This window comes from Sipha flava, unplaced genomic scaffold (assembly GCF_003268045.1).
Source record: "Sipha flava isolate LNK unplaced genomic scaffold, YSA_version1 339_pilon_pilon, whole genome shotgun sequence".
Lineage (NCBI taxonomy): Eukaryota > Metazoa > Arthropoda > Insecta > Hemiptera > Aphididae > Sipha > Sipha flava.
In genome coordinates, this window is record NW_020273031.1 from 118,976 (window position 1) to 131,865 (window position 12,890).

The window sequence follows — 12,890 nt, forward strand, 5'->3', positions numbered from 1 at the left end:
ATTTCTGAGATGGAATTTTCGAGTTACTCAATAGTTGGGAAAAATGCATAAATTTGAATGGTGACTATGTAGAAAAATAGTAAAATATATCTTATTTATCGTGTAAAAGTTTTTAAGTAATAGATACATTTTTCATTCTTCAGTAATACATATTTGTATACCTTATTTATCGGACAACCTATATACGATTTATTAAGTCACACATTTATTAATTTATACGGTATACGAATAAATAAGTAATATAGATTAATAATTATAATATTATATAGTAATTAAACTATAGTATAATATTATATTATACATTAGATATTGTATGACCAATATAGAGCTCCTTATATCCGAGGTATAAAATGGTTGTCTGGAATTAATAAAAAGTATAGAGACAGATTGCTGACTGCACGCCAACTAAGACTGTATATCAGATTCTGATCAGCCGGAAATAATTTCCGAATTATTCGCGTTCGCCGCATATAGTAGAGATATTAAGTTCGTGAACGAATAATTCAAATGGACTATTCACTTTGGTAAACTATTCTGACCTATTTCAGTACCTGTAATCCAACAGTTCACAGTTAAAAAAATTAATTAGTAGCATTATGTACTGTAAACTGTAATATAGTTCACAAACTTCAAATTATTTCTTTATTACTTACCATTGAGGCAATTAAGTTTGTCGTTCAAAATCCCAGAACAACTGTTTGCAATGTTTGAATCAGAGTAAATGTTCATGAAAATAATTTTGTCAGATATTACCAGAGAATATAAAGATAAATATAGAATATATATACTACTAAACTAGTCTGTAAACATAAATAGAGTGTTTTTATATTGAAAGTCATTCGATATAATCGTTGATAATAGATATTTGTATTGACTATTTGTAGTACCTACTAGTAGTAATAAGAGAAATGATTCATATCGTTTTTGAAGTAAAACCGTATAAATCATTTAAACTAGAGAATTATGTGAACTAAAAATGGATTGTTTGACCTATTCATTTCGGTGAACTGTAAACTAATGAACTTTTCCTTAAATTTAATTGGACATTCCTTCTCTAGCATATAGGTAGGACATATCGTTAAGTGTAATTAGCGACAAAAATATTATGGAGCTCTAACTTCTCCCATGATCGCGACTTAATTAAAAATTGTTCATAGACGATCATATGAAATAAGGGACGGCGCGTACGCAGTCCCAGCTAACAAAAATTCTGCGCCCGAGGTATCCACATTAGGGATACTCGCAGGGGTCAATCGCCTCGATGTGCAATGAGTCGACCTCGCCCTGGAGGAACCGCCTAATTGATCACGGTTGACCTCCACGCCAGGTAAGTATGCTCGTCGACGGTTTCTGCGGTCCTTATATACTGCGCGAATCCCTTCCGGGACGGTACTCGACGATTGCGAACCGAAAATCATGACGGTCACCAGATCGTACCGGTCACCGACAACCGGATCCGCTCGGACTGCCGAACTCTCGGACCGGGCGCGAGACCGGCACACGGCTTTGCAGGGACATGGTCGGAGCCTAACCGTACATCGGAACGGGAACCGTAAAAGACGGTCGACGAGCAACGCCACCTATGAGCGTACAAGAGCCGCTTCACGTTACCGGTTCCGCTACCGCCGCATCCGAGCACCGTTAGCGTCCGTCTAACGTTTCGGGCCATCGCGACGTTCACCGCGGGAATATCGAACGTGTTGTTTTCAATCGCGACTTTTGTCCGTAGGTTTAACCACAATTAAGGTTGGTATTACGGGGTGGAAGACGGGGATTAATTTTAGAGAATGTAATTTTTGTAATTATTAACAACTAATTTGATATTTTTAACTTTGTTAAATACTGTTATTAGGTTAAAACTCAATAAGTATGATTGTAGGATACTAGTTATTAGAAAAAAATTCTCGAGAAGAGTATTTGATTATTGGTCCATGATGATAGGGCGTAATTTTAAAATTTTCCTCGGGCGTGAAAATTCCTAGTTCCACCTCTAACAACATTAATAATAACGATACTAATAATTACGCGATGAACTTGTCGACGATGATTAGGTACACGGCGTGATAATAATAAATAGTTGTTATTGATGACTATCGAACTACCGTTGACGGCATTGCGGGGGGAGACGTTCCGGACAATTGCTCGGGGCTCCGCGGCTTCGCTACTTAAAGATAAATTTCAACAATAAAAATAACGCTTCTCCGTAACTATCAAAATTAAAATGTAATAAATAATAATTAAATTTATTACATTTGAAAATACTCAATACTTCATATTTTATTATATTTTACCTACCCATCAGTAATTTAGCTACTGTTTAAGTTAATTTATGTATACTTGTATAGTTTGTATAGCGGTGTAAATAACGTGAAAGTCCTTTGTTATCAACTTCTAAACATCATTGAAGCTATTGAAGAAGTATCAAGAGAAAGAAGTGATATAATTGCAAGATGTGAAGCTTAATCGTTGGCTAATGAAATAAGTTAGTACATTGTAGTATGTTATGATATTTTAGTAGAAGTGAACGTTGGTAGTAAAAGTTTACAAGATAAAACTATTGATATTGATATATATTAATAAAATGTTGGAGAGACTTTTAATTTTTTTATGATCATTAATCTAAATTTTAGACAAACTGGATTTTAAAATTATGTTATAACTACAAAAAAAAATGTTTGAAGAAAATTATATTGAAGCCAATTTAAAACACTTCGTTTAAGAAAAAAAAGATGTTCAACTATAAAGTACAAGATGAAAGAGGAATGATGCTAAAACAATTTTTCCACAAAATATTTCTTTTTTTTTTATATTATTATGTTTTATAAGCCAAATGGAAACCAGATTAAATTAATTTGAGTCCTATAAAGATGTCCTTTAAAGATTGTATAAATCTTCAAACCCACTTGACAGATAAAGACTCAAAATTTATAGAAGCATTAAATGTAAATGCAGTACTAATAATATTCAGATATCTTGTTGATGGAAATCAAACACCTCTTGAAGTACTTTCAATGATTCTTTTCCTAATGTTAGTGTTGCTCTTCAAATACTTTTAACCATTCCTGTCACTTCAGCCTATGCAGAGAAAAGTTTTTCTAAGTAAAAATTATCTTCGCAATAGGATCAGCCACGAAAAGCTTCCCGAGCTGTCAATGATATCTATCGAAATGTCAATATCAGATACAATAAATTATGATGATTTTACAAATTCATTTTCGGCCAAAAAAGTCAAGTTATTTTTATTACTTAAAAATATGTACATTTTAATCTGTATATTTCATTGTATTAAATATAATTTTGCACTTTATATTTTAAATTTTAAGGTTCTAAACCTGATGTTTCTAAAAATTTATAAATAGTTTTATATCGTTGTTGCTTTCGCCTATGGTCTACTTCAGTGATTCTCATCCTTTTCTCATTCATGTCACCTTTATCCTCTAGAATCAAACACCACGACACCCTAACATCAAAATAATAAATAATCTTAAATGTGTATTTTAGAATAATTCTTGAAATAACAAAAAAAGAAATACGGTACACAAAAAAATAATAAGTACACCTACGATTTATTGAGTTGCAGAGTTAAATAAACATTGATATTTTAAAGTATAAATTTGCAAATTAAAAAAAAAAAAAAAAAAGAGAGAGAGAAAATATTAATGATTTGTATTTAGAAAAACTGATGAGAAATTGGGCCCTGGTGATTTTTAAAAAGTTGAGAAAGTACAAAAACATTTGATGATTAGGAGGCTTAAGATTTTGATTCGCATGCGGGCCTCGGGTGATCTAGTTACGGCACTGCCCATCACTTATAATTATAATAATATTAATAATAATAATAACTTAACAGTGGCCAGTCCACACCGTTTATGAATGCACACAGGCTCAATTGGCTTACAACTAATCTATGTAAAATGTTTTAAGTTATAACCGATATCTAATAGTACTACACTGAGACATGTGGTCAGGCCATCATTGCAACTTGATAAAGACATTATGTATCAAAGTGAGAACATCACTATAAATTTGTTAACATTACGTTGATTCCTTGTTTTTCTTTCTTTTTTAATATTTCTCATACATTAAGACTCAAAAACAGTATAAAAACCATTGATTACCACATAATACCTAATATGTATTCAAATATGAACTTTAATACTTACACTCTAATTTTATACGGGAAAACGTATTTCATTTAAATAACATTAGATCGTACGGACTTACATTATTCAAAATCATAATATTATACAAGTCATAAATTTGTTTTTAAATCTCGTATACAATAATGGATCCAATAAAAACACACATCGTTTCCTGTGCATAGTACAATAATCGTTCCGGATACAACAAACTATCAAATCTCAATTTACATGTAATTGCGCATTACTAACTCAGCTGTTTAATACGATTGTCACAAATTTTGCTTGTGTTCGCATATCAGCGATTGCAAGCAGACTACAGTGTTCGCAACCCAATAATCGGAACTTCATTGGACAATTCGTTGCAGTTTAATGTTCAATAAGCACATCCTGTACGGTTCATATAATTAAAATTATTATTAAAAAAATATGAAATATATTCGATACACGTTTGTAATACTAACATTGCATACAGTCAAATAATTATGATAAATCACAATGCTACGTTAATTTGACCATATTTTCTATCAAAATAATTTGACTGAAATAACTCAATCAAATTAAACTGTGTTACTGACGTAGCTAGTTTATAGATTATTTTAATTAATTAATAATATTTATCGACAGGGTTCAAAGACTAAATTTACAAATACCAAGTTTGAATGGTCAATTGCAATATGTGACTTAATCTAGTGGAGGTTCTCCCTTTATCGATACAACATTGCAATACATTTGTTTGTTGATCGTGAATTCACTTTCAAAAGAATACGAGGGACAGCGCGAACGCAGTCCCAGCTACCAAAAATTACATGTCCGAGTTATCCGCATTAGGGATACTCGCAGGGGTCAACTATCACGATGTGCAATGAGACAGTCTCGTCCTGGAGGAACCGCCTCGGTGATCACGGTTGACCTCGACACCAAGTAAGTATGTCAAACCGACGGTCCCAATAGCTTATGTAACGTGTCGTGTCCGACGCACCGTTGCAGCTCGGACCGCAGTCTACTGGTCGAACCGACAGTGAGGATCGATTCGGCCGACCGATTTTCTGCGATCACAAGCACACATATAAGTCGGCGTGAACGGTCGAAACCACGGACGAGCGTTGTGCGCGACCGTCCGCCAACAAATCGGTCGGAAATCGGATGGCCTACGGTGCGAACGAAACCTAAAGCTGCTGAGTCGCCATCTATCGGCGCGCATGACACGCCTTTGCGACGTGTTCGTCCGCCGCTTTGTTCGCTGATCAAAACTATTCGAACAAATAGTAAATTATTGTTTACGAACTAGAATGAAAAATCTATTGCGATAAGAGTCGACGGACCAGTGCAGCGTTCCGACCGCTGGTAACGGTTCAGTGCCAAACGACGAAAGTTTCCAAAACCATTTATTAATATTTTCAAACGATTCTACGTAATTTCACGAATTATACGAATATCTTGGCACTACGAGTTGTTTGTCATAGGTGTATTATTCTACAACCAATGGTATTGTTAACAAACATTTTTGTTGCAAGTAAACATAGACGTACAAGTTGTACAAAAAATTATACTATTGCTCCGGCTTAATAGCTCTATATATTATTAATCATCATATTTTATTCGCAAAGGTAATACGAATTTCGACGAACAATTATAGCTGCGATTACTTTTTTCACCTTGTCGTCGTGACTTCAACGTGAACCTTGAACAAAAAACAAAACCAATTATAATTGTTTTTCGAATCCAAGTGAGCTAACTCTGGATACGACAATCCGATGGAAAAGTATCGTTGACATCTGAGAACAATATCATGGAACGCAAGCCACGGTACATTTTCTCGATAATCTAAACCCATGGAAATAGTAGTTATTGCTGGCAGTACAGTTATTGGTGCCCTGGGCGAATAAACGATTATGCGTCCTTTCCCTTATAATTAATAGCCGTTTTATTTTAAATCGTTATCTGATGCTATTAATATCTAATTTCTAAATAAACACCGATTACGAACGGCGCCCGACAATTATAATAATTTATTATCTATGAACTACATTATTATATACCAATCATAATAAATTTTTTTCAATATATCATCGAGGTTTTTAACAAGCACCCTGGGTATCCCAGGACATACCCCAGGTCGCCTACCCGTAATGCCGGCCCTGATTGTTGGTTTCCAAGCGCGTTTCGGAACACTTTTCGTTTAGCTTTTTACACCTCATCACGTCCGCCGATCTCGGTTAGACACATGCGCGGGATATCGATTCGTGGTTAGGTTTAACCTTTAAGGTTTTCGAATTCCGATAGTTTAATTGCTGAAAAAATTCAATGTGGCCACGACGAACCGCGAAAGCGAAGGATTTTCCGTTAAAAGACACTTTGAAACGAATTTTTATGTCGGACTTCGATGAATAAATTGAATAAATGAATAAATGAAATAAATTCGACAGTATCGATAGTGACCAGTATCACGCCCATGTGCAGTTTACAAAAGCGTCAATAGTTATATTTCAATTACTAGTGATAAATGGAAATCATCGTGTGCAGAATTTATTTTTTTCTCAAACCTAGTTTGTAAACTAGTTTATTTAAAATAAATTGATTGATTTTTGCTAGATAAAATTATATTTCCATTTATTTTACCGCTAGAATGCTCTAACAATAATAGATATATCTCAATTTTGTTATTTATTTTAGTGTAAACTCTAAAAACAGGTTTCCCCCGTATTGTGTTATTTCATGATAATGAAATTAAAAGACTTATATAAAAACTTTTAAAAATAATATTACATCCTCGTTTTAGAACGTTTTATGAAATATGCAATGACATTTATTACCTATCATGTATCAGTGCATTTTATAAGGAATTTTCATTGGGCGACAAAAAAAGTTCTCAAAATAGTCAATATATAATACCATAGTACGATTTTAGTAGGTATTACACGTTTGTTTCATATTATTTTGCCTAATCTTTTAAAATACTTTTGACAGAGTATAATCACTGGGCGACATTTGTGTCGCCTAGTTAAATAGTTAAAAAATTCACTGTCATGTATTCAATGAATGTAATAATTATACTAATCTTCTAATATCGTTTTATGTTCAAACGCATGCTCTGAAACATTGCGGATAATAATAATACGCAATTCAAAATCAAAACTGTTCACCATTGCATCGAACAATTTGTAAAACTTCTTATTACAAATTTTAAAAACAAATATCGTAAATGTAAACACAACAAAAATAAATTACTATGATCATTGGACAATCCTACTTACACTGAGTTACAAAAAAAAAGAATTAGTTTTTAAATCCAATCTCATGTTTCTTGAGTCTGTTTAAAAAAAATGCCATCATGTAAAACGGATATATTATTCATTAATAAAACATTTAGGGAAAACTTAAATATTCTATGAAAACTGCAAGTAATTAAATTTAAATAAAAGATATACAAATCAAAAAATGGCAACATTTATTAAAATGTGTAAATGTAGTGTGTGTTGTCCAGTAGGCAGTTCCATTGGATTGAAGTTCAGTTTTTTTTTTCGCTTCCTTTTTGTTATATTCTTATACTGTTATTCATTGTGCTCAACTATATTTAATTGTCGAAACTAACTGTAACACAAAGTTTCTAATTAAAAAAAAAAAAAGTTCAGATAATCCGGTAGTGGCCGCAATTATTTCGTCCGTAAATGGTACACCAAAATTTTATCTTGAGACTGTATAATAAGACGCACGGATTAATTTTTTTCTCCGTCGCGATTATATACGACGCCACCCAATTTATTACTTAATGAAATAATTATTTGAATAAATGCATTTATTTCATATATGTGCCTCGTAATTATCGCGAAAAAGCTCGTTAATACGTTTCCAATACGAATTCATTCCTCGATATGCTAATTTTATACGCGCGAGCTTAATTAAATACATGTTTAAATATTTGCACATATTTATTGCTCTCTAGTATTGGATAACATTTTAATACGCCGCGGGCCGAACTCTCGCAAATAACGACAAAGATGGTGGCGAGGAAATTCAATATACAATTATTGGTCCAAGGCGGACCATTCACTCGTTTATTAATCATCGATTAATTGAAACACGTAGAATACGCAATAAACCGTCTGATTTATACGTAAAAAAGTTTTATGCCCACGTATTTGTTTTTGGATGCAACTGTAAATAATAAAATTACACTCAACGCAATTAAACTTTGTTTGGTGTTGTTGCTAAACGCGTATGTTATTATCTGTATACAGCAGTCTTAATGTTTGCCAATAACCGTTGAATAACGTTGGAGATAATTATTGGGCACTTATTAGAAATCAAATGGTTTTACAATCCGATTGGTAACTAGTCCGTATTTCGGTCGCCACCCGGCGAGTGCACGACATTCCAACGTTTTAAGTATCTGAAAAAAATCCTGAATAATATATTAAAAGAATTCTGAACAAAATGATAACCGATGCCTCGAAAAAATGTACAATAATATTGAAGTAACGATTTTCCGATTGTAAGGCACCTTGTCCCGACGATTATGGTAAAGTGCACTGGTGATCAAAGTACTCTAAAATTGCACACAACCATTACGAGTAGATATCTCACAGCGTATTTCGCCGGTAAATTACGTTTACCGCCCTTGGACAGTGCCTACGGTGCAGTGCTCGCGAGTACAGCACGCCGACTCGTACTTACGTATGAAATAAAAACTATACGTATTTAAACAAATTACATAATAACATTTTTTTTGTAAAACAATTATTAACATAGATAACCTGCCTACGTTTTCGAAATACATTTTAAATAGTGTTTTATTTCTAAACTTTTCAGGTAATTAATATTTTTATTTTATTTGAAATTTCATAGTATTATATACTGCACGGAAATGTCCGTCGAAGCTACGAGGAAAAAGACGGGTTTTCTTGACAAAAACAATTCGCTATCTGAATGAATTGCTATAAAAAATAATTTTTTCGTCAAAGGGGTGAGTTTCCGTTCGAATGGTTATACTGGGCGTTTTGGATCTCGTCGAAATAATATACGACAACAGCGACCGCAACACGTACGCTGCAAGACAGCGATCGGTTTATCGGAGATAAACGTAAAACCACTGGTTATAAATACTTTGTTACTATGATACTTAATTTATGATCAATGGTAAAACGATGAGATAAACGAGAACGATCTACTCGTACCGCTGATTTTACATTGTCCATTTGCGTATACATATTATATTATATATTATAGCGCATACGTAATTATAATATATATGTTCGCATTAGCTATATAGGACGAAAAACGTTCCCCGTGCGGTGGACATTTTTACTCGTGCGAATCACAGTGCGCGCCGTACGAAGGCGGACGACTTCCGGCGGTTGTGCGCTCATAGGTAGCGCTGGTCGACGACAGCGGTTTCCGATCGCCATTTACCGCGCGACGAGACGCGAACGGTGTGTCCGGAAAGCCGTGCGCCGGACTCGCGTCCGGTCCGAAAGTTTGGCAGACGACGCGGATTCGGTTGCCGGCGACCGGTGCGATCCGGTGACCGTCATGGTTTTCGGTTCGTAGTCTTCGAGTACCGTCCCGAAAGGGATTCGCACAGCATATAACGGCCGCAGAACCAGCCGACCAGCATACTTACCTGGCGTGGAGGTCAACCGTGATCAAATAGGCGGTTCCTTCAGGGCGAGGTCGACTCATTGCACATCGAGGCGATTGACCCCTGCGAGTATCCCTAATGTGGATACCTCGGGCGCAGAATTTTTGTTAGCTGGGACTGCGTACGCGCCGTCCCTTAATCATTAATAATATATATTTTTAATGAATTGTGATAAAATTAATTAAGGGTTGATGTTGAAAAATCTATGGAAACCACCTTAATATAAATTAAGTTAAAGTAAGTAACATAATTTACAAAATATAGCTTAACTTATTAAGTTCTATATAAATGCAGTTCCAAATGAGCCATATAGAAATTTGAAATTTTTTAGCATCAAAAAGAAACGCCATTACGTGCTTATAAATTTGCCCAGATGTATTGAATTAGAGGTACAATGTAGGACGAGGGACCATTAACAGAATAATTAAAATAATAACGAGAGATAATTTGTAATATTGAATGATACCGGAGTGCACTGATGTGCCAAATAATATAATAATAAACAGATAAATTACATAAATAATCGTTCGTACCTCGCCTGAGCTGAGGTGTGCTCGGTCTTATTCACGTGACCGGCAGGTACCGAATTGCGTCCCGGAGGCGGAGCAACTTTGTCCGAATTCCGTCCTACTACCTGTTAGTAACTATGATATAAGTGGCGGTAACATTTTCCTTCACATTTTCTGTGAACACCACTGTTTCGTATGCAATACCAGCCGTACTGCATTAAATAAAAGAACGGACGAATAAAAAAATAAAAAAAAAAAAAAACGAAAAAAGAACAACCGGTGCACCCTCGTGAATTGCTGAAGAATAACTGACGTCTCATAAATCGTTTCGATATTAAAACGATTTCGTAATGCGGAATATCTACTGTTAAGCTATTATTAGAATTCCTATTAGAGCTATAAGTAAATATGATATAGGTCATTGGTAATAAAATACGATATGAAAATTATGTTACACTTTTGCATTACTGATATAGGGTGGATATACCACTATCATTTCTATCTAGCCGGGACGAAACTCGGACATAGTTGCTCCGCACCCGGGACGGAACTCGGTTATTTTCAGTAGCCCGCGATGGAATTCGGCAACTGCCACGCGACCGTGCTTAGGGCTCGTGCGACAACCACCAGGACCGGTAGACGGACCTCGTCGACGAATGGCTCATAAGACAGAAACAGCGAGCAACACGTCGCGGTCACTGGAGACGACCCACGACGACGCTCTCGGCGGATTGCCCCCGGGTAGTTGTGGATGTCGAAGTCACGGCCCATACGCACAAAACGGCCCAACCACGTGGTGAACTCGAAACAAGTGTCACACGGTGTTCGACAAAAACGTGCCGCCGGCACCAGAGAGCAGGTTAGCACCGAACGAGACGGGACCGGGACCAAATACAGACGTTCGGGCGCCGCTGGTGCATGATCGGACCGGGTCGCAGGTGCACAATCGACAGACGGAGGGGGCGCCGCGATGTCTGCCGAAGCTCACCGACAACGTGAACAGCGCGCGGGAGAAACAAAATTTTATCTGTAATCGTCGAACAATGTATGTATATGTTGTAAACCATCAGATGATTTTACGATCAAAGGCCAGCTTCTATTTCATCGGTTTTATTGACTTGCTTCAAACCACCGCACTAATAATGGTTAATTGTTTAAGTGCTGCTATTACTTTTTATGCACTTCGTTTGCCGCGACGCGTGCATATAAACTACCCTAATGTTGTTTTAATATCATTAAACGATGATTTTTTATTCGTAAGACGGATTTTATTCGAGTGTTGACGTTTTAATGCCGTAAGCGTTTGAGATTATAGACCGATAAAACCATTACATACTGAATTAACAAGTAAAGGTACTTCGTCGTAATAAATGTAACGTATAAAATATAACGTATTAAAAGCGAACGAAATATATTTACGTTTACATAAAATAAGCGAACGCGTATTATAGCTGTGTATTGATTATGCGTGATTTACTATACATATTATCGCCCCATATTAAAGGTCTTTAATACCTGCAGCTTTGCTTCAAAACATTTCCATACAAACGTGGACTTAATAAATGACGAGTTTACGAACATAACGTTTGAGAATAATTCTCAATATAATTATGATACAGAGCTGCGTATACATTTAATTAATAAAATATGCGCAGAATATTCTACGGACAATGTTTATCATGTAATTGAATGACGCGCGTACAACGCATTTTTATGCGATTTTATACCCAAGGGATTAGTGGATATTGATATATAGTGATTTGGAAACGCACGTGTAAATAATAAGTAATACATATTACATTATTAGGATACTATATTATTAGTGACTGAAGATGTTCGGTTAAATTGTACATGTTTTATACGTTGTGATAAAACATTTTTAACTGAAAAAGTACATGTATGAAAATTGATACATAAATAATCATTTAATGTATTTTTTATCTGACAGTGCAAGTTATTTCAGATATTTCTATACGAGTTATGTTGTTCTAAAGTTACTTCTCGTACTCATTAACCATAGAACATCCCATACAGCATAAATATGTTTATTCAATATTTAATAAATAATTAAAAGAAAAAAATTTAACGTTTGTTAAATGTTCTATGTCCATTGGTTGTACATTGAATTAAATGTTAGACGTTTATAACATTTTAAAATGTTATTAATTTTTAAATATTTGTTTTCGAATGTTAATACATTTGTATTACATGTTCAGGTTCAACACCAGAGCCGTAACTAGGGTGAAGCGAGCGAGGCACTTGCCTTGGGCGCCTGAAGCTGGGGGCCGCAAAAATATAAAATAGTTAACTTATTTTAAGAAATTTTATTTCTTGTTTTGCTAGAAACCTAATTACAATTTATCAGATTTTTTCCGAATCCGTATTATACATATTAAAATCTGTGAATGTGATAGCTCTATAACCGAGGGGGCGCATTGCTTCAGTTCTGCCTCAAGATAAAAAATGGCTCAGTACGGCTCTGTTCAACACGAAAAATCAAATTTATTATACGATTGTATTTATTCATTGTTTTATAAAGTTTTTATTTTAAATATTGAAAATAATTATTGTTTCAATCGTTAAGATTCAAAAATGCTGTTT

The 12,890-nt window shown here is 34.8% G+C and overlaps 3 non-coding genes across 3 annotated transcripts; 1 reads left to right on the forward strand and 2 right to left on the reverse strand.

The window, feature by feature from the left end:
* Nucleotides 1-1,172: 1,172 nt before the first annotated feature.
* Nucleotides 1,173-1,335, reverse strand: LOC112687315. The gene has a single exon (XR_003148965.1). It is a non-coding gene; the product is annotated as a U1 spliceosomal RNA (small nuclear RNA).
* A 3,573-nt stretch (nt 1,336-4,908) lies between these two features.
* LOC112687317 lies at nt 4,909-5,071 on the reverse strand. Its single transcript, XR_003148967.1, has one exon. It is a non-coding gene; the product is annotated as a U1 spliceosomal RNA (small nuclear RNA).
* A 4,683-nt stretch (nt 5,072-9,754) lies between these two features.
* On the forward strand, nt 9,755-9,917 carry LOC112687316. Its single transcript, XR_003148966.1, has one exon. It is a non-coding gene; the product is annotated as a U1 spliceosomal RNA (small nuclear RNA).
* Nucleotides 9,918-12,890: the final 2,973 nt, after the last annotated feature.